Source organism: Excalfactoria chinensis, chromosome 2, assembly GCF_039878825.1.
Source record: "Excalfactoria chinensis isolate bCotChi1 chromosome 2, bCotChi1.hap2, whole genome shotgun sequence".
Classification (NCBI taxonomy): Eukaryota; Metazoa; Chordata; class Aves; order Galliformes; family Phasianidae; genus Excalfactoria; species Excalfactoria chinensis.
This window is the reverse complement of record NC_092826.1, coordinates 62,715,635-62,736,003: the sequence shown is the minus strand read 5'-3', so window position 1 is coordinate 62,736,003 and position 20,369 is coordinate 62,715,635. Positions and strand designations below refer to the sequence as shown.

The window sequence follows — 20,369 nt, the reverse complement described above, 5'->3', positions numbered from 1 at the left end:
TTTATTAACCTGCAGTCTTCTATACAATCTTATAGTAAATAGAAATCTGAATAACTATTCTTCAGTGTAACTATAACGCATTAAGAAGCTGATTTCCAGATAGGCTATTCACCCATGTTTTCATTGGCTTTAGCTCAACAGTGTCACTGCTTCTTAATCTTCCATTTGTGCAGGGTACACCACAGCCCTGCAGTTAACTCACAGCCCTGCAAGAGGCTGTTAACTACAAGCCAGAACTGTACACCAATGCTTCAGGCCAAATCACTTTGACATTTGTTTATATCCACACAGAGAGTAAAGGATGAGTGTGCTCTACATCCATCATGAATCTAAGCATGTTGCCAGAAGCTAGTGCTTAAGCCATGGAGGTGGCCAGATGTATCCCATCATGCCTTTATGTTTCATCTGCTTTAAGATGGTATCCTGTGACTTGGAGTGGGTATGGAACAGAGTTTCAGCACACGCGACTTCTTTCAAAGAGGCAGGTAGACACAACACATGGGAAACCATGGTGCTAGAATTCACCCGAGCTCAAACATGAGAACCGCTTATTATTTTGGTGGGCACAGGGAGCAGGAGGTAGAGAAGAGGGGAGCAACACGATTCTCCCTTATCCCCCTGTATTTCAGAGTCATTAGTTCCCACCAGGGAGAAAGGGGTAACTGTTCCTGTCCGCAGGAAGAGTTTTTTGCTCTCTTCCTTTGTATGCACCAAGTGAGTGCATGAGCCATGTCTTCTCTCTCATTCTCCTCCATTATACCACAAAGATGGGCTATCACCTTATTTTATAACAAGATTGTCAGAGTTTAAAAGTGAGGGTGCAGGCCAAATTCTGTCAGAATGCGAACTGATATTTTATTAGCGTCAAAGAGAATTGGACCCTAGTGTCCAAAGACAGATTTTAGGTATTTTTTAAGTCTATGGTCCAAGTGAAGTTTTGACCTAGCAATTCACAGAGAAGAATGACATATCTATTTTCTGTCTTGTATGCTGTAAATACAGTTTGAGCCTTTCACATTTATTATACTGTGAACTTTAAGGATTTCCTGCAATTTTCAGGAAGACGTCATTTAAAAAAGAGAAACAATCTTCTGGCCAAGAATTATATGTAGAGATGATTTGGCAATTTATTCTGAGTAATGGAGAAAGTCCAAAGGGGGGAAAAAAAGAATCATAGTCTACTTGGAACAATTTTTAAGGAAGAAAAAGTAGGAGGAAAATCATCAGAAAAAAATGACATATAATTCACTTTGATATAACCTGGAATTGACAGATTTTGAACATTTCTTAATCTGACTTGCAGGTGATCTTGAACATTACTTAATCTGACTTGCAGGTGATCTGTTGCCAGACTAAATAAATTTCAGAAGTGCCAAGGCTGCTCAGCCATCTCCTGTGATATCACTCCTACATAAGAAGCTTGTATCACTGGCTTTCTTAAGTATCTCCTCTATTATGGTAAGTAAGATGAATGATTTTCTGTGTCGGGAGCTTTTCTGTGTTAGGAGTTCTAGAAAGTAAGAATGAGGTGAGTTCTGGAAGGTCCAACTCCAGTCCTAGATTTTGCTGGCAGAACTTGAATTTTAGCATAGGCATGTTAAACATATGTAAGGCTTGGTATGGCTCTAGATTAACTACAGTTGTCAGTATCTGTAGCTCATATTTTTCTTATTCCTATGAAGTGGACCACATTTGCTGAGTGTGTAAGATTTTTCTACTCGTCTTATTACCTGACATTAATTTTTTTAATTGTTGCACCTGTACTTGCAGCTTTCAAATCAATGTCAGTCACATCTAGTCATTCAAAAAAAGAGCCCCATATCCAATAACAAAAGCAAACAAACAAAAATCCATTGATAATTCCGACAACTAGGCTTTGGAGTAGAGACCTAATTAGGTCTTACTGAGCTTGATCCAAAATTCAATGAAGTAATTTGGAGACTTTCAATTAAAGTTAATCGACTTCAGAACAAAGTTCTTTCTCAAGCACACTGATTTAGCAGTACTAGGTTGCAAACAGTCACCCTATCTTCTATCAGCAACATTACCCACAGATATTAGGGTGTGTTCAGTGTTCTTTTTCACATTGCTTCTGGGAAAACTGTTTCCTAAGTTGATGATGCCCCTATGGCCATATAGAGGGCATGGAAAAAAACTTTATGTGCTGGGTACCCATTTATGTGGCAGTCACCAAAGGCTGCAGGTTTCACTCCTTCTGGCTTCACTGCAGAGTTTTCATCAGAAGTGTCAACATTAACAAGATTTTAAACTGCAGGCGAATATAGAACATCATTTGATCCTGGCAAAGAACTGTTTGCCTCAGCACTTGCGGGATAATGTAGAGTAAGCAGCAAATCATTGATGAATTTGTAATGCAACACCAGTCCCAGGAGTGCTCAGGCAAAATTGCTGCAAAGAAGAAGGAAAGACACCAAAAGTGATTAAATGCAGAGATAGATTCAGACCTTGGGAGACCTCCAGGGAGATTCCTTCAAGAAAAAAAAAAAAAAAAATTAAAAAAAAATAAAAAATAAAAACGGACGAGTAAGATAAAGGAAAAAGAAAATGAGGTATAGAATGATGTGCTTAACTCTTTCATTCTGTCTATTCTGCCTTAGTAAAAACCAGCAGGAGCCAACAAGTGATGCATGTTTATGGAACATTAACTGGTCTGAAATAGCCCTTGCAGTTACTCTAATTTTATGTGTGTGGTACTGTGACCATGGATTGTCGTCCACTCTTCAAGTGAAAAACTTGAACTTTCGCACATCTCATCAGGCTATTAACTCTCATCACTGCTAAATGCCCTATTTGCTTTTGCTGAAGCAGAGATAATTAATAAACATATGCTAAAATATGTGTCCACAGAGCTAGATATTTAATCTTTATTGGTACATTTAAAAATGCAACAAATTCACTAACAATATCCACCAATACTAAATGGAGATTAGAGATCTTCAATGGAGTTGCATTGTTGTCATAATGGTACAACACATCTATCAACATGGACTTTTGGTCCTTAGAATAACATTTCAGTGAAAGAGGGGAGCCATTGGTACGTGGAATGTCCATGCTCATTTTTCATCTTTACTATATATTTATATCCTCTGAACGTGGGAGAGTCTCTCTTGGACCAGCCTGGGCTGACAGTGATTTTCTTGTATGCCCTACCTGCTTGGACAGTCTGCTTTGTGATGGGTCTTTATGATGGGGTTTCCTACTGCATTTCTGTACCTAGGAAATAGTGCTCCAGTTCCATTTGGTGTCCCAAGTTTCTTAAAGTAACAGATTTAAGTTGGTTTCAGATAATGACATAAAGATAAGGAAAACAATCTCCCTATTGCATTAACAATCCCCACAGTATTCCACTCCCTTTGTAAATTTATTTTAGAGACTAAGCAAGGTAATGCTGCAATATGAAATACAATGATCTGTTCAGATAAATGTAGTTGCAAAGCTCTGGCTAACGTTTGCATAAAGTTGAGATTAGAGAGTACTTTCCACCTACTGATAGCAAAATTACCAAGTCTACGTACCAAAAATAAATCCTTACTTAAGGGAAACAAAGCAGCTTCTAAGTGATCGTTCTGAAAATTTGTGTCATCTGAAGTCATTTCTGTTGAATGTTCTGTACTTGAAATGTTATACCCTACTTTTTCTTAAATATGCTTCTCTATTGTTTAAGTGTAAGATGCCTTTTACATTGCTGCGGCTGTTGTTTTGGAGGTAGATAGGGATGACTGTTATTCTTTTATGATATGCAGCAGTGGGAAGGTCACTTCAGACTACATTGGCCCAAAATGCTGTAAAGATCTTTAGCTCCACGCTTATATCCAGGCCAGTGGACATCCAAAAGAATTTTAGCTTCCAAGGTACCATCAAAAAAGTGGAGGGCAGCATAAATGGGCAAAGAAGCCCATACATGGGCAATGAATCCCCTGCTTGTTTCGTGACAAATAGGTTCCACACAGCTTTTGAAATCTGTAGTAAAGCACATGCTGAAAGGGATTAGGCAGAAAGGAAGAGGAGAACCAACTCTTTTTTTCCCCTCCAACTCACAAGAAAAAAAAACCAAAAAGTTATCTCCTGGGCATAACCTTAGTAAAAGGCAATGCCTTGCTGGCAGAGAAACATATTTAGCACCATGATTTGTTGGGAGTGTTTGTACTTGTTTCCTGAGAAACACATTTAGCCTCTTGATAACACTAGATGATTGCATTCTGCCCTGTGGGCAGATGTGCACGTAATAGATGGCGCCTAAGGCATATCTGCCCACATTTGGTGGACTCCCTTTTGTTAACATCACTGGAGAGATTAGTTTTATTACATTAACTGCTGGGAACAATCTCTCCTTAGCGTCAGAAATCAATACCTTATTTATAATCATGCAGATTTCAGGTATGCACCGCTTGCAATAACAGTAATGATTTTTTAAGTGTACGGTAAAAATAACGCGTCACTTTTCCCTGTTGTTGAATATACTTTAAAATTGGTGGAGTGGTCATAATTATTTTGAAAGAATCTATTTTTAGTGTTGTTTCAAATGATGTAAATTCAAGGAAAATGAATTTGCTGGAAATTGCTTTTGCTTGTTTGAGTGTCTGAGCAGTCTGTTTGAGAGTCTTTTTCTCTACTCTCAGCTGAGACTGAGACGAGGTCATTTTCCTTGAAGTTTTGTTGTTAAGGCTCCAGATCAATACAGATGTTGTGTTTGCATGTATTCAGGTACACGGGTAGTCTTTCTGGAGCCTGTTAGAAAAATCCTGACACCGTTGTTGTCAATGCTGAAACTCCCACTCATGCTAGTGAGGCCAAACTGATTGCATTTTTCAGTGGCACAGTTTTAAAGAAGGGGAAAGAAAATGTTTTGGGTTTATTTGTTGTTTTTACGGTGAATTGATGTTAGTCCGCATTTTAAAGTTTTATAACAGATGTGGTGCAAGTAGCCGTGGAGAACTGTCAGAAATAATTATTTCAGTTTTGTAAGAGTCATCTGGCTTAGTAATGCCAGCTCTGTATTTTGTCCTGACTGCTTTTACATTATATATTAATGATAACTATATTACTGTGCTGACATAAAATATCATCTGAAGTGGCTTCAATAGCATTTAGATGCAATTCATATAAAGCTTCTTACTTCATCAAACTAAAACCATTCTATCATATAAAAATTAACCGACATCACTATCAGAATGCTTTGTTTTAGATTCCTGAATCTATTTTCTCCAAGACATTTGTTTAATAGGAAATTCTGAAGTAGTGGAGTCCTTTCTGATATGGAGTGTAATCAAATTCTGAAAGGTCAGGATTCTCTGCAGAACAGAAATTTCCGTTTTGACTATCTCTAAATGCAGCCACTTCTTAACGCAGTGTATTTATTTATTTTTACCAATGCAGTGGAAAGCTGTGCACTAAAATGCTATGCAAATTTGGAGCTTAGCGGTCTATTCTTGTTATTCTTGATCAAAATGACATGAACATATGATCATACTGCTGGTCAAATATATTGTGCCCCATATCTCTTTTCTTTTTTTCAGAAGATAATGGCCGTTTTTATGGTTGTTTTTACTCAGACACTCCTCCTCATTTCTTTTGACAAGATTTTTTAAATAGAATCCAAGCTTTCGTACAAAATAGCATGTTTATTTTATCCTCCTGCTGCCCTCAGAAAATGATTTCATGACATACAGTCACAAATAAGTCATAGTTTTAGTACTAAAAGCTTTTGCATTAGACTGATGTGCAATGCAGCTTCTTTTCTTCGTTCTTTTTTGTTGTTGTTGTTCCTATTTATTTCTTAATTTCTTGGTTGTCTTAAGTTCTTGGCAGGCTATAATATAACAACATCTCTTTATCCACTTGTCTGCTAACTTTACCTACAGAACTGCAGTGTTTGTTTTAATGTCACTTTAACGGCGATTGACTGGGATTGTCTCTGACTTTACATTATTTTATAGAAATATAATGCCCTTGGGTTAAGTGGAATGCATCCTGCTTTATTCTTGTGGCTGCATAAAATAAATAAATAAATAAATAAATAAATAAATAAATAAATAAATAAATAAATAAATAAATAAATAAGATTTTTGGACATGTAATTGCATATTGAAAATGTTAAACTCTTGGGTAATATAAATACCTGACTGGTGATAACATCCTCAGAAGGTTTCTGCTTCTTTCCTATAATATCTGCATTATAAAAAGTTTTGTTCACACAGAGTCATGCAAGCCATTTGTTTGAACAGGGCTGATTGTGCTATAATAACTATCCCCAGCTGTCTGATGGGAACCTTTCTCATACAAGCTAAGTGACAAGTAGCAACGTAAACCTTCCTTTACTGTTGTACTGGACTTTGAAAATCTGCTAAGATCAGGGAGGGCAAAGGAAATCAAGGACAAGCAGGACACAAAAAATAATATTTAAACACATCATAAGCGGAAGCAAACCTAGTGAGTTTTGCATTTAAATGAAATTTTATATACTCACAGGAAGCATCATCTATTGGTTACAGTATAGAACTGGGAGCTGAGCAATGCCGCTTCTATTCTTGGCCACGGTGCTGCAGATTTTGTTCCAAATAGGGAAGAGCAGAGGTCAAAAATATACCTATATAAAAGAGCTTTCCATTTTTAATAATAGCACGAGATAAGGCCATATCCTGGAGCATTAAAGAGAATAAGAACTTTGATTGTAGATAAGATTTTTATGAAAACCAGCTCAGAATTTCAAAAAAGGGACAGATCAGAGTTAGATGAAAATGGTATGAGAGGAAAGTCATATTCAATCTGAAATCATGTGAACAGAAGTATGTAAGTATAGTATGGGGTCAGCAAATATAGAAAGTACGGCAGGTAGCACTGGCACAGTAATTAGTTAATAGGTCATAAAATGTGTCCATCTCATCCACCCACAAGATTTCAGTAGCAGTGTAGCATGGGATGTTAAAAGTCTCTTTCTATATGGGTATAAAATCACTTATAGAGAGAGATTTGTGCAAAATTCATAGTAAAATTTATGGTGTCCACAGGATTTGTGCTAGCTCTTGAATGGGAGTGAATTTAGACAAATTCATACCCAAATTGTGCTCAACTGCACAGGCTGAGCACAGGAATGTTTGACTGCAATTAAGCAGATCTGTAGCCTTCATTTGCTGTCTCCTAGCACACCTTCATTCCATCACCAGGTTCTCTACATACCTGCAGTGTTTGGGATCTTATCAAACAGTTTAGCTGTTCATTTACAAAGACCAAATTAATGTCTCCTAGATTTCTCCTCTGTTAAAGCCAGCTGTTCTGTGTTCTAGATTCTGGAGCTGAAGATACTTGGATGTGCTACAGGTAAAGATGTATGTCTTTACAATTACATAGGTGCAGAACAACTTGTCTCTAAAATGAGCATCAGCTGTAGTTTAAGTTTCTAATTTTAAGGACATCGATGTGTGCTTTAAGTCTTGGTCCTCTACAAGCCCAGCGTGTCTTGCACTTCAGGTGTGTTAGGATTTCAGACTTAGAAATGAATGCCTCATCTTCAGGATGCAACGTAAAAGGCATTATTTGAGCACAGTGTTGACACCCTCTGATCCAAAGGCATTTGTCCAGTAGGGAGATCCTGTTTCAAATCCCACTTCTGTCTGAATAGATGTGAGTAGATATGAACTTGTTTGCACTTTCTACTTCACACAAGAGCAGCTTAAAGACAGTTATAGAGCAAGTTTTGAGAAGAGGTAGTGGGTGAGAAAGTCTGGGCTTTCTTTCCCTTAAATAAAACTGTTCCAATTTCTACGAAGTGATTAAAACTCACTGGATTCAAGAGAGATGGAGAGAGAAAGGAAGTGTGTGAATGAATGAATTGCACCAAGGAGTGGAGGACATGGCGTCAAATACCTTCAGACTTTTGAAGGGTTGGAAGTCTAGACCTGAAGTGAGAGCTCTAAGTATGTTGGAGAGGATCTTGTCTGTATTTTGTGAGAAAGGAATGGCTTAAGTGTCCATCTTCAGGAGAGCATTTGTAACTGTGAATTGCAAGAGAAATGGCAGCTGCAGCTCAGAATGGTAGCTGAGAATAGTGGGATAACAAGTCCCTTCTGTCTCCAGCACCACCACTTGGCCATCCTCAGCTAGTTGCCCTTCCATTTGTCACATTCTGAGGCACCTAATTGGGCTCATGCAATATATAATAACACATCAGTATCCAAGTCAGGATAGGGAAGCTGAAGCATTAAAGTATCAAGGAATGTGTGGCTTTCTGAGCATAAAGGCCATTATACTTTCTACATCAAGAATTGCAGTGACATCTGTAAACTTCTTTGTGAATCTATTTAAAATCTCTGAATGAAAAATGAAATGGCAGTAGTTCTCCAATTCAGAATGGATTAAAAAGAGAGGCAAGGTTTTAAGGGAGAGATTATCTTTTATTAGATCATCAGCTATATTTGAAGAAGCAGGACAGTTTTCAGGAATGAATCCCTCTCCATTGTAATCATGATCACTGCTCATTACCACTAGATACTGCAAAAAATATCAAACTGCTACTTGTCTCTCTCTTTCTCTATCTTTCTCATTTTATTGCAGCAAGTTATTTTTCTCACGTTATGGCAGGAAGTTTTGTTTTTGTTTTTGTTTCTTTTTTTCTGATTTTGTGATTATTCTAGTTCAACATTTTGCCTGAAGTACAAATTTCAGAATCTGGACTATGCTACCTTTACAGCTCCAGGGACTTCTTTGTAGCAGCAGAATACCCATCTGCCTTGTTCCATCTGGTTTCCACTTCTACCTCTGCCACCCGAAGGCACAAACACAGAGAGGCAGGCCCAGCATTTTGCAGCTTAGCATTCATACAAGTATGGAGTGTAAATGTAAATGATAAAATATTTAATAGTTAATTATTTTATTTCAAAGGACTGTAAGAACAGCTAATGCACATTGTACTGGAGTTAAGGTACCCCACGGCATTTGTATTCACAGCTAGAAAAAGTTAGTTCCTTGAGGGTTGAAAAGAGGAGGGAAGTTAAGGACTTGTTAATCGTGTGTTTCTACAGTTACAGTTGGTTTTTGGTGGAGAGTCAGTCTGCATTGTCCATCTCTATGCCCAGTCTCCTGCTCTTCTTTGACTTCAGCGTTTATAGTGTTTATAGTTAGGCATCCATTTATTTCTGCAAGTGTTCTGCAGAGGGACCGAACATGTTCATTTTCTGTTTTCCCTTTAAGATCTTCAGTAGCTTTCAGAAGTCAAGCATGAAGTGAGATTTCACTGAGGTTTGGCTGTAACAACCATAGTAAAGTAGAAACTACTGAAAGACATCCCCAGGACCCAGTCCAGTTTTACATCTGTCCAAATCCAGGGGGCTCTGACAGAAGCTTTTGTCTCAGGCTGAGTCCTTAGACAGGGTTCAGCTACTGAAATGCTATCGTACCTGTGTATTTTTTTTCCTTTTAAACAGTTTTCTTAAATTTTTGTTCATTTTGCTGTTTTCAGTAAGGCTTTTCTCAACCCTGAGTTCATGAATATACTGGTTCTATCCATATGAATCTAAACTGGGACAAGCTAACACCTGCACCTTCTGCTATGAGCTCAATGAGATAGTTAAGGAGTAAAGCATTATCCACATATATGAACAAGAGTAATGACACTTTGGCCTTTGGTTTTCCTCTTTTCTTCCTGATCCTTCTAATAAATATACAAAATATTAGGGTTGCCTCGAGTAACTTAGTAGGTTTGAATAGAAAATTAAGAATTGTGAAGAGGCAACTTGAAAACTACTGGTGAGAATACCGTTGAAAAAGTCAATTAGTTGCAAAGCATTGGGATTTTGGGAAGAAAGTATCATAATAGTACCACATAATAGCTCCATTATAGAACTATAGATCCCTCGTATAGCAATGTTAATGAGCTCCTTTAAAACTTCAAGGAAGGTTACAACAGTCTAAACTCACTTGCTGCCTTAGTCTAATTTAGGCATACCTTGATGTTTCTACACTCACTTGATGCTGACTAATGAAGGAAACTTCATAGCCCACTAAATGGGCAACTGAGTTTACAAAATGTATTAAATTTAATAATAATTAATAAAAGCCTAAGTATATCATAAAATTAGCTAGAATTACAAAATAAACTATTATCCAGTAAAGCAAAATAAGGTAAAATGCAAATAAGTAAAAATAAAAAATGACATTTAAGGGTTGAAGATACCGAAACATTGTCACTTTACATTTGTTTGTTTTTCAGAAATTATTAAACTGAGGTTTTAGGAGTTGAGGCAAAATGTATTGGTTCCCAAGTCTTTCAGGAGCAAGACATGGTTGTTTATCCTACTATCAGTAAATTCATTACAAAGAAGCGTGAATGTACAAAATTTCCTGGTAATACTGAGTGTTCTGAGCTCAGATAGTGTCACCAGTGGAGCCCCCTGCACCCATTCTTCCGCCTCCACTCCATTCAGATATGCTGCTACATGTCACCAGAACATATTAAAATGTAGCACATTTCTTAAAAGCTATTCGATTCCTTCTCATTTCTGTAGGTGCATGAAAAATGCTTTTGTTGGCTCAGGCATTGATAAAGTAATAGCAATTTCTGCAAGCTTAACTATTCAACTTCATTACCTACGTGGAGAAATTTTATGGGACTGGGCAGGGAAAGTGAAACTGAGGAAAGTGTATTGCAGTTTACAGTTAAAAGAACTTGAAATTAGAATAGAATAAGAAAGAAAAAAAGATAACACACAACACTCCTGTGTATAGATACTGGCAAGCTTTTATTTATTTATTTATTTATTTATTATTTTTTGCATAGAAATGTTCTGTTCTTTCCCTTTGCAGAGGATTTCAGTGAGCAGCCCATAGCCCTCTGATAGACCAGCTTCTGCTCCTAAGACATATGTAGAACTTTGCTAAGAAAATCAACTCTTTTGAGAAAACTGTAAGGAGCTGAATTGAAAACTAATGCTATATGGTACTTCTTCTACTGCTTAGGCAATTTTTTTTTAATATCACAGTTAGGCTTCTAAGGACCTACCCTAAACACAATGAAGACAATAGAAAAGCTGTTTATGTCTTCCAGAGACTTAGGATCAGCACTGCCGTCTGTTGGGTTGTTTTTGTCATTGCTGTTTTTTTGTTGTTGTTGTTGTTAATTATGGTATGAAAAGTGCATAAGAAGATGCTCGAATGGCAAGGATTGGAGTTTCCTAACATGGTCATTCAGCAGACAGGAAGCACTGGAAACTGGAACTTCAAAGCACTGTTGCTGCGTTTTTCCATTGACTGGCTGCATGACTTTTGTGCACTGGCTTCCACTGGAAGCTCCAGCTTTCTCGTTGCTAATCTATTGTTAAGAGTTTGAAAATAAATATGTGAAATCAATTTCTTTTCTTTCCTGTACCCAGCAGCTGCAAAATTTCAAATTAAGTATCTTTGGGGGTACTGAAATAATGCTTGAAGGCAGCAAAGCAGGAATTTCTAGGCCTGCAGGCAGAACTGCCTTGGCCAGAAAGAGAAAAAAGAATTGCATGCAAAGATACATTCACAAAAGCATTTCTCCTCAGAATAATAAGATATTCTTTTGAGTACAATAGAGTGTAGAATAACTCTGCTGTAGACAACACTATTACTGCAAGAGAAAAGCTGAGTTTGGCTCATGAGGAGCAGAGATCTTTCCCATTTTCCCTTATGGAAACTGTCATTCACAAGGAGGCACAGGGAGGAAAAAGGAGTAACATTAAGGAAAAAAGAAGGTATACGAGTGGGAGGCTGCCATGGTGATGACCAACCTTCCACTGCTTTAAGTCCTTAAGTGTGTTACACTCTATATTCTGAATTTAATTATGGTGCTGGAGTGTAGTGCTAATAACACTGCACAATTTTATCTTCTCTCTCTGTCTGATGTACATCTAATTAAAATAGGCATTAATTAATATGTGCTGAACTTTAGGTGATTAAAGTATTATAAATAATATATTATAATTTATAGCGCATGGATCATTGTAAAACAGTTTAAATTAATGTCACCGACTAAGATGTGACAATTCTTGAATGCTTTGCCTGGCAGGGAGCAGAGCAGTGTAAAGTGACTGCCCACATCTCCACGACCCAGCGCCCAGTAAGAGGTCAGTTTAGCTGCCAGTCCCTGGGCTTCCTTCTCAAGCCATCTGCTCTGTATAAGCTGCAGGTTTTGAGCAATACATTTTTTATGCCTTTGTGCTTTTAGTTCTCTAATTATCCCACAGCGTCTATGTCCTTTTGTTGCGGGTGATACATGGGAGATAATTAATTGAATATCGAAACCATTTTTACTAACTTCACGGTGGCTTATGTAAGTTTTATCTTTGCATCCATACGATAGTTATGATTAAAGATGTGCACTGTCAGCAAACTAGATATCTTGGTCTTGAGTACTTATTTAGAGGATAAATCAAATGGGCACTAAACATGGTTGTGAATGTTAATAAAATATGTTAGTACTATGTCTATGCAAGAGCCAAAGCTACCTTACTGCTAAACAGGGAGAGTTATGGTCAAAGCAGACAGACTTTAAATGGTCAACACAGTGGTGCTACCCTTACATACACCTCCGGATTGACAGTGTCTTCTTCACACTCCTGCTGAGAGGATGAGGCACACCTCCCTGCCAGGAGTAATCTCCTTCAGATCTCCTTCAGGTAAGTTATTATACCAGACAGTCCTTTAGCTTTCAGGAAAAGGGTTAAAGATCTGCTTTTCAAAATAACCTCTCTGTTCCAGCTTTCCACTCCCATGCCCTCCATACACACAGTAAAAGCTTTCTGTTAGAAAGGTCTCCAAGCAAACACTCTACACTCACTCTGGCTACTGAGTGTTTTGTGAATCTACATCCAGTTTTCTAGACTGCTGTTGGGTAGCGATTCCTTCTTAGAATCACCATGGCAGCAATACTTAACTCATTCTGGTAAAACAAAAAACAAAATAACAAAAAAAAAAAAAAAAAAAAACAAAACAAAAAAAACCACCAAAACTTTTTAGGCACTTTATCTATGAAGCATCATGCCAATAAAGAATAAAAAAAATAATAATAAAAAAAAGATAAATTTTGTAATTTATTTCACAGCAACACAGAATTGGAAGCCTGCAATCAGTGGGAAGTAAAAGCTTTCAAAAATAAAGCTACAAGGTGATAAGTTAAAATTGCTGGTTGTCACATCTATCCTACTGCTTTTATCCATAACTGTTCTGTTCCCTGCGTAAAAGCGTGGCTCTATTAGTGTCCACTGGGGGCCTTTAGACAACTTAAAGACCTCGGGGCTCCCAAATTAATGACTGGGATTAATTACCACCAATGTACAAATTTCCAGAACCACACACCAGTTGTGTTTTATCTGGGGTGTATGTAAAATTCCAGTCTCTTACCTCAGTTTCATGATTCAAGAGTTCATCTAAGACAAGGCTGCTTACAGGTGCCTCAGATAGATTGATTTCTGTTTGGCTGCTAAAAGGGTCAGAGTTTTTGCAGTAAAATGGGCCTTTTCACAGTCTTTAAGGGGGGAAAAAGGGAGCTGGTGCTTTGTTTACCTTCCTCTCTGAATGCACAGTCATCCCAAATGTTGCAGATATTAAGGAACAGGTTGGTCAATCACTTGTATAAAGGATAAGGAACAAATGTACGACATTCTAGCCTTCTTCCTAGGTCTAGCTGTACCTCTCTGTATTTTCTTCTGTTTGAAATCTAGCTTGTCTCTGTATTCCTCTTCCTGAGCCCTTCTTTAGAGCTGTGTTCACACAACCACCCATTCCTTTGGAGGTCTTAGACAGTCACTGGTCCCACCTCCTTGATAGCAACCCAATTGGTCGGTGCATAGTACGGCCCCTCTTTAGCAGACCTGTCTGCTAAAGTCTGTAAGCAGACACTCCAAGCTTTCCTCTCTGATAAATCTCATGCTGGGGGCCCACATTCTGTAAATAGCCATCAACGTCTACTTCACCATTACTCCTCAAAAATATTTTCTTCTGTAGTGCTTATGAGATACCAGTTCTACACAGGACAATACTGATGGCCAATGGGCTACAGTTACTTCGCACTGGTTCGGGCTGTCTCATTCCATTCTTCTCACAAGAGGAAGAGGACTCGTAAAACTCCTTGCCAAAAGGCATGATAGATGCAAAAAATTTCAAAGGACTGACTGAAGCTCCTAAAAATAAATAAATCCTCTGGGCATTACTAAATACTTAAAAACCATATTCAAAGAAGACAGATCATGGGCTAAAATCATTAAAGGCAGACAGAGAAGCAAAAAAGCTAAAAGTCTGATACGTGGCTCTTGTTTTTACTGTTCTGTAACCATCTGCTTTTGGCTATGCTTTCTGGTTTGTTTTTGTTTGTTTGTTTGTTTTGTTTTGTTGATCTTATTATCTTTTGGCACTAGAACAAAACACTGTCAAAATCTACAGGAATCAGTGTTCAGGTATCTCTTCTATAAAAGCAGAGTGAGAAAAAGGCCTTCTTGCTCTACTCAAGTGGGCAGACCTTTGGCCTAAAACATTGTGATCACTCTTACATTATGCTTTTACTTATTTAAAATGGGAAATAAATCAGTGTGTCTAGCACTCTGTGACCCTTTTTATTGCTTTCCCTGTAATACAACTAAAGTAGTCACAAACACAAGATTAACACAGTGGCACCTGGGACAAAAAAACTCAAGTTTTACCCCAAGTCTTTGATAACTGAAGTGCTCTGTTAAGATGTGAGCTGGAACTGGTCAATGACATCTCAAACCACGCTGTTATCTTGAACAGTAGTCTTCTCAGTGAGAAGAGGGTGAAGGAGGCCCTAGTGCATCTTTTACAAAGAATTTTGGGGTGATTTCCTTGTGATTTATTCAGTGGCACAGTATGACAGATACTGCTACAGGTTTTAGGTATTTTGTCCATTGCATTTTCTACCAGTAGAAATTTAATAGAATCATTTTCTGCCTTTTTGAGGTACCAGAGGCTATATTGATCTTTCTCTTATAAATGCTGTTATTATGGTTTTCGATACCTCCCTGCTTACAACAAGACAAGGACATTTGTTGTAGAGCATGTTTCTGTATATGCTTTGTAAATGAGCATAATTTTGAGAAATGGAGATTGCTTTTCTTTTTCCTGAGTTTTTGGCTAGAAAAACAGTATTTACAAAAGGAAGAATTTTTGAACATTTGAAACCCAGAGAAGTTTTTTATTCAATAGTTAATATTGCCTTTATCTGCATTCTTTTATGTGGAACTACAAAGGTGATCTATCTGTCTGAATACTAGAACAGCTACAAGGTCTACTTTTACCTGAGTATGGTCTCTTAAGGAGGACTACAAGTTCTCATTTGCTACTGTTCTCTTTATTGTAATTCTTGTTGTTGTTGTTTATTCAAATTACACTGCTTTACAAAATTCCTGGACTTCTAACTTATCCCATCTCTGTAAGATGCATTTTCCAGCATGAATGTGAAGACTTCCCCAGGTGGAATAGCAAATGACTGCAGTAATGCCATTTTATACCCAAATCCTCAAAGGTTATTTAAGCAGATATTCTCCTGTTGAAGCAGACTGGACTTTGTTGCCTGGTGGACCTTAGCTCTGCTGCACCAAAGTGCTGGCAATACCTGAAGATTTATGACTCATCACCAGCTCCCGGACAAGGGCCAGCTCTCTACATTGCATTCCCCTGCCGTACACACATTTTGCAGGCTACACTGGTTGTCATGTGCTATGTTTCACACACAGACAGCCCGGAGTCCTGTGAATGTCTCATACAAAAATGGCAGTTATTCTCCCTTCCTTTCTCTCAAGTGTGCACAGTTGTGAAACTTATCCAGCTCTGTCCTGAAGCTAGAAAACGTGCAGTGCTCCAAGTTCATATCACACCCCACATAAACTTTTCTGCTGTCTCTCATCTAACTCAACTGTTAGTGCTGTCTCCAGTCAGCCTTCGATCTAAAGCTTGGCCTATGCTGGACCAAGCATTTTTATATTGCTTTAAAAAGCATGTGCAGCCTTTAATTTAATATCCAATTCACTTGGATTAAAATGGGACCAGCTCTAGTCTAGATTTATTCACAGACATTTTATGCAGGTGGCATAGCCAGTCTGTATAAATGCATGATGCTGATTAATCAAAGCTTTTTTAATTAACCTGTGTCCAAAATCCAACCCAAAGGTTTTTCTGTCATTGTTGCTCTCTACTAACAGCACCACAGATGAACTAGCTACATCTGTAGCAAGTGAAGACTGTATTGCCAAATGATTCCTGTAAGGAATATGCAGCCTTGACTTCTTTGTTTTAAGACATTTCCTTTTGCCCATCTTCACTCCCACAGTGCTATTTGTAGGAACCTTCTGTTTTAATATCTGTTCATTTCACTGAAAACATGGTGTCCATTCTTAATGTTGCCCAGAATTTGAGGTTTTCAACCAAAGCACCTGTAGCCCTAGGAAAATGTGAAAAGCATTAAAAAAATAGTTCAAGCAATCCAGTTGGGCGTCTTTGGTCTATTTACACTGCTTTGAAAGCATTGTTTTCACAGTGAGTACAAGGGTTATGTCCTTTGCCTCTTTCTCACCTCCTTTTACACGGCTGCCTGAGAAGCAGGCACTGGACAATGGGCATGAGCAAGCTGTGAAAACCATGCCCTAATATGCTGGCCTAGCTAGGGCAAATGTTCTGGAGGGCCTTTCCCAGAGGTATCAATGAACATACTTTCAAGCTTGCACTCTGAAGAGTAGATATGTTTAGTTTTGAGAATATTTATGCTTTGAGGTTGCCCTTAGCAGACACTGTAGCCACGGACTGTGTGGCCTTGGACTGGTTACTTACTATTTCTGCATGAATTTCTTTGCAGTTATCTGCAAGAATTATATTGAAGAATTATTGAATTATATTGAAGCATATGAGGTGTTCAAATACTGCACTTCAATAGTCTGAACTTCAAACAAACAAACAAATTAAAATCAACACCTGTATGCTATTCCTTCTCTATGTTAATGCTTTTGTTCTTTGGGAGGACTGGGTAATAGAAGGTTGTTTGGATGGACAGGATGGCAGCACAGTCTTTTACATTCTTCAGAACTGAAAGGGGCATACTTGTGCTCTTTTGGAGTCAGAAGGACTTTGCATAAAAATGTCACTGAATTATAAAATAATCAAATACATGAAGAATAGAAAGTTTTCTGACAACCAGTTTAATCACACTACATCTTCCTTTGTCCTTCACTACTAAGGAAATGCAGTTAAAAAGGCTACGTGTGCTGAGCAGACAAGTACTGTACACATCCAGTTTGCCATAACGTTGCTAGCAAGTCATTCTGTAAGCAAAAATTATCAGCAGGGGTGTTGTTCTTAAGTACATCAGTCAGTACATGGGTAAACACACAGCCACAGCCTAGGATGTAGCTGTGCTGCTTCAATGGAAGAAGAGACTGGGAACATGTACACAGCAGACCCCCCTCCTTGGCAGGACATTTCCAGCTGATATTCATTTCACACTCCTAATCACACTTTCCAGGCTGGTGAACAAAACAGAGCATAGAGAATGGAGTAATTTTATTTTATTTTTTTTCTTCTCTGGTCTTTTTTCCTTCTTTTTGAATTTCTTGAAGAAAAGAAAGAGGCTGCGGGTCTCAAGTTTTGGAATGAATCCAACTATCAAAGTTCAATGGTGTAGTGGCAACTAACTGCTTTAATTCAGTTTAAAGTTAGAGTAATTTAGCAAGAAAGGAATATATCGCAAAAAGCTATTCAATCCCACACATACATTAGACAGCAAATGGACTGTACATTATTATTATATCATTTCAAATTTCTGTCAGTTGTGCAGTGGGAACAATTTTTTCATATAGAGTGTTTAATTCTGGAAGTAATAGTTAGTGTGTAGTACTGGGAGGAAGTAGCAGTGGACAAAACCACCTGCAGAGCAGCAAATTTAGAGCGTCTATAAATCCATCACTGACTCCATTATTCACTATGTTTCAATTACAAACCACAGGCATCACGGATGGGAGCTTACCAGTGGATATGGAAATCGGTTTCTGGGGAGGTGAAGTTTACAGGCTTTATTTGTTCTCCTGGTCCCAAGATGGGCTGGGAGGAGCTGTGCACCTCTGAGGCTTGATTTGTACTGCAGTGCAGCCCACCAGGCATGCTGTGTCTAATGCTGTCTCCTGTTGTCTTCTGACCACCAGCACAAAATCTGCAGAGAAGTTTAACATACATCAGCAGATGGCCATTCACTTCCAGCTTTGCATTCCTATTTCATTGTGGATTCTGCCCTACACTTTGTGTATAACAGAACAGAAGCTAGTAAGCAGCAGCACCTGCAGACATAATATGTCCACAGTAGCTGCTCAGCTCTCAAGGAAGCAATATGCAGAACCACATCTGCAGCCCTTGGAGACATTTGTCTGAGGGTCACCGAATCAGCAAAAAGTATCTCTACTTGAGATTTCCGTGTCAGTCCACAGATATATCTGTAAGTGTTCCTTCAGTGTTATTTCATTTAATTAAGTCAGTTCTAGCAACACCTACCTAACTGTTTTGAAAGCTAGTGCCTAAAAGCAAAATTAGGAAGGTGTTAAGCGTCTATGAGCAGCAAGCAGGTGATGGTACATGAGTTTATTACTTTATAAAGAGAGTTCAAGTCATGTCTGTATAAGAAATGTCTCCAGAAATGCAGCCTGCCATAACAGTGACAGCTTCCCTATGTGTTGTCACCCCACACAAACAAGGGACAAGGGTTATTCTGGTGGGTGGCTGAGCCCAGTGGCAGCAGGCCCATTTGTGTGGCTTCATAGCCAGGAGCAAGGCTGGCTAAGCAGGGCTGAGCCTTGAGGAGAGAGCACAGCTTGTGCCAGTGGCTCTGCTCCCACATTTGGTGTTGGTCCTGAGGCACTCATAGCAGCATGGTGGGAATTCATGGGTGCTGAAGTGTGAGGAGCTTCCCCTTCCTTTCCTTAACATAAGAGGTCATACCTGTCTCAGTTCTGGTTCTGTCTGTTGAGATGAGCTATTGAAGCAGAAGAGCAACATACTGCAGCTTCCTCACAGCATAACAGAGGCCTTCTTGAACTATGTCAGACTTGTTACTAAATGTTGCTAGAGCAAAAATTGGCACAAAAAACATCACCCCACCCTTCTGTGCTCGTGCAATAGCTATGAATTTGTTTGATTCATGCATTCTGTGCATATTTGCTGTGAAGATGGAGAGTAAGAAACTGATCTTTAGACATTCAGGCTTTCTTTGTAGGATGATGCAGAATTTGGACAGATTCTCCAGATACGTAGTGGCCAGGATGATTGAATCCATCAAGCATAACAACAGTAAGAGATATCATAAGGATATGATGCAAATTTTCTCAGTTCAGTGATGATGGCTGTCAGTAGAAGCCCCAAAATAAACATTTAATTTGTTGAGACTGTAGGCTTTTTTTTGGGCCTGTTTCCAGAACTCAACATGTATAGAGAATGTAGACAAACAACCTGAAAAAATTTGCAAAGTCACAACGTATAAACCGATGGTAAAAAGTGTGAAGGCTGACTTCATAGAAGACAAAGTTAGAATGCTTGGAAACTCATAATGAATACAGAAAAAAAAAACCACCAGAGAATCACAGAATGGCCCGGGTTGGAAGGGACCTCAAGGACCATGAAGCTCCAACCCCCTGCCTGGCAGGGCCACCAAACTTCCATGTTTACTAGATGAGGTTGCCCAGGAAAATATTCTTTACCAGAAGGGAACACATCTAAATCAGCTTGAAAAATAGAAATAGCCTTTAGTATTTTGTCTGGTGGTGCAGCACCAGTTTAACAATGTGCAAAGCATAGCAACCCATCTGTGGCAGGAGCAGGGTGTTTCCATACTAGACTTATGCGCTGCAGTAGGAGAAAGGTATAGTATCACCCCACTTATTGTTGGACCACAACTCTGATTCAACCTCAGTGTTCTGCAAGATACATTGAGTATGAACCCGATGCTTAAAATAAAGGTCAGATAAGACACTTACCCTAAAGCTGCAAGTGTCATTGAAATAATTGCTAGCTCCTTAACCTTTCAAGAAAAAATTAGCTGAACTGCAGAAAATGAAGGATTGAAAAATGAGGTGGCGGGGAAGGGGAGAAAACTGGGAAGAAAAAGACGCTTTTAATTTGCAACCTGCTCTCTTCATCAGAATTACTTTAGGATAATCAGTCAGATGCGGATGTTTCCTCGAAGGTAATGCTTGAGTGGTGAAGGTAAAATGCGATGGTTGGATAAAACACGCTTGCAAATTTGACAGGTTACATTATCTTTTACTGACACCAGAAGAGAACTGCCAGACTCTGGAGGCTTTATTTTTGCATCAGACTCTTTTTTTATTTTATTTCTTTCCTTTTCT

At 38.5% G+C, this 20,369-nt stretch overlaps 1 long non-coding RNA gene across 2 annotated transcripts in view; it reads left to right on the top strand.

Annotated features, from left to right (window-relative positions):
* LOC140248987 (uncharacterized) overlaps positions 1-20,369 on the top strand; it is an 83,929-nt gene that overhangs the window by 16,399 nt on the left and 47,161 nt on the right. For both annotated transcript variants that reach the window (XR_011902922.1, XR_011902923.1), the window contains exon 2: positions 1,337-1,458. This is a non-coding gene — a long non-coding RNA (uncharacterized lncRNA). The remainder of the gene's footprint in view (positions 1-1,336; positions 1,459-20,369) is intronic.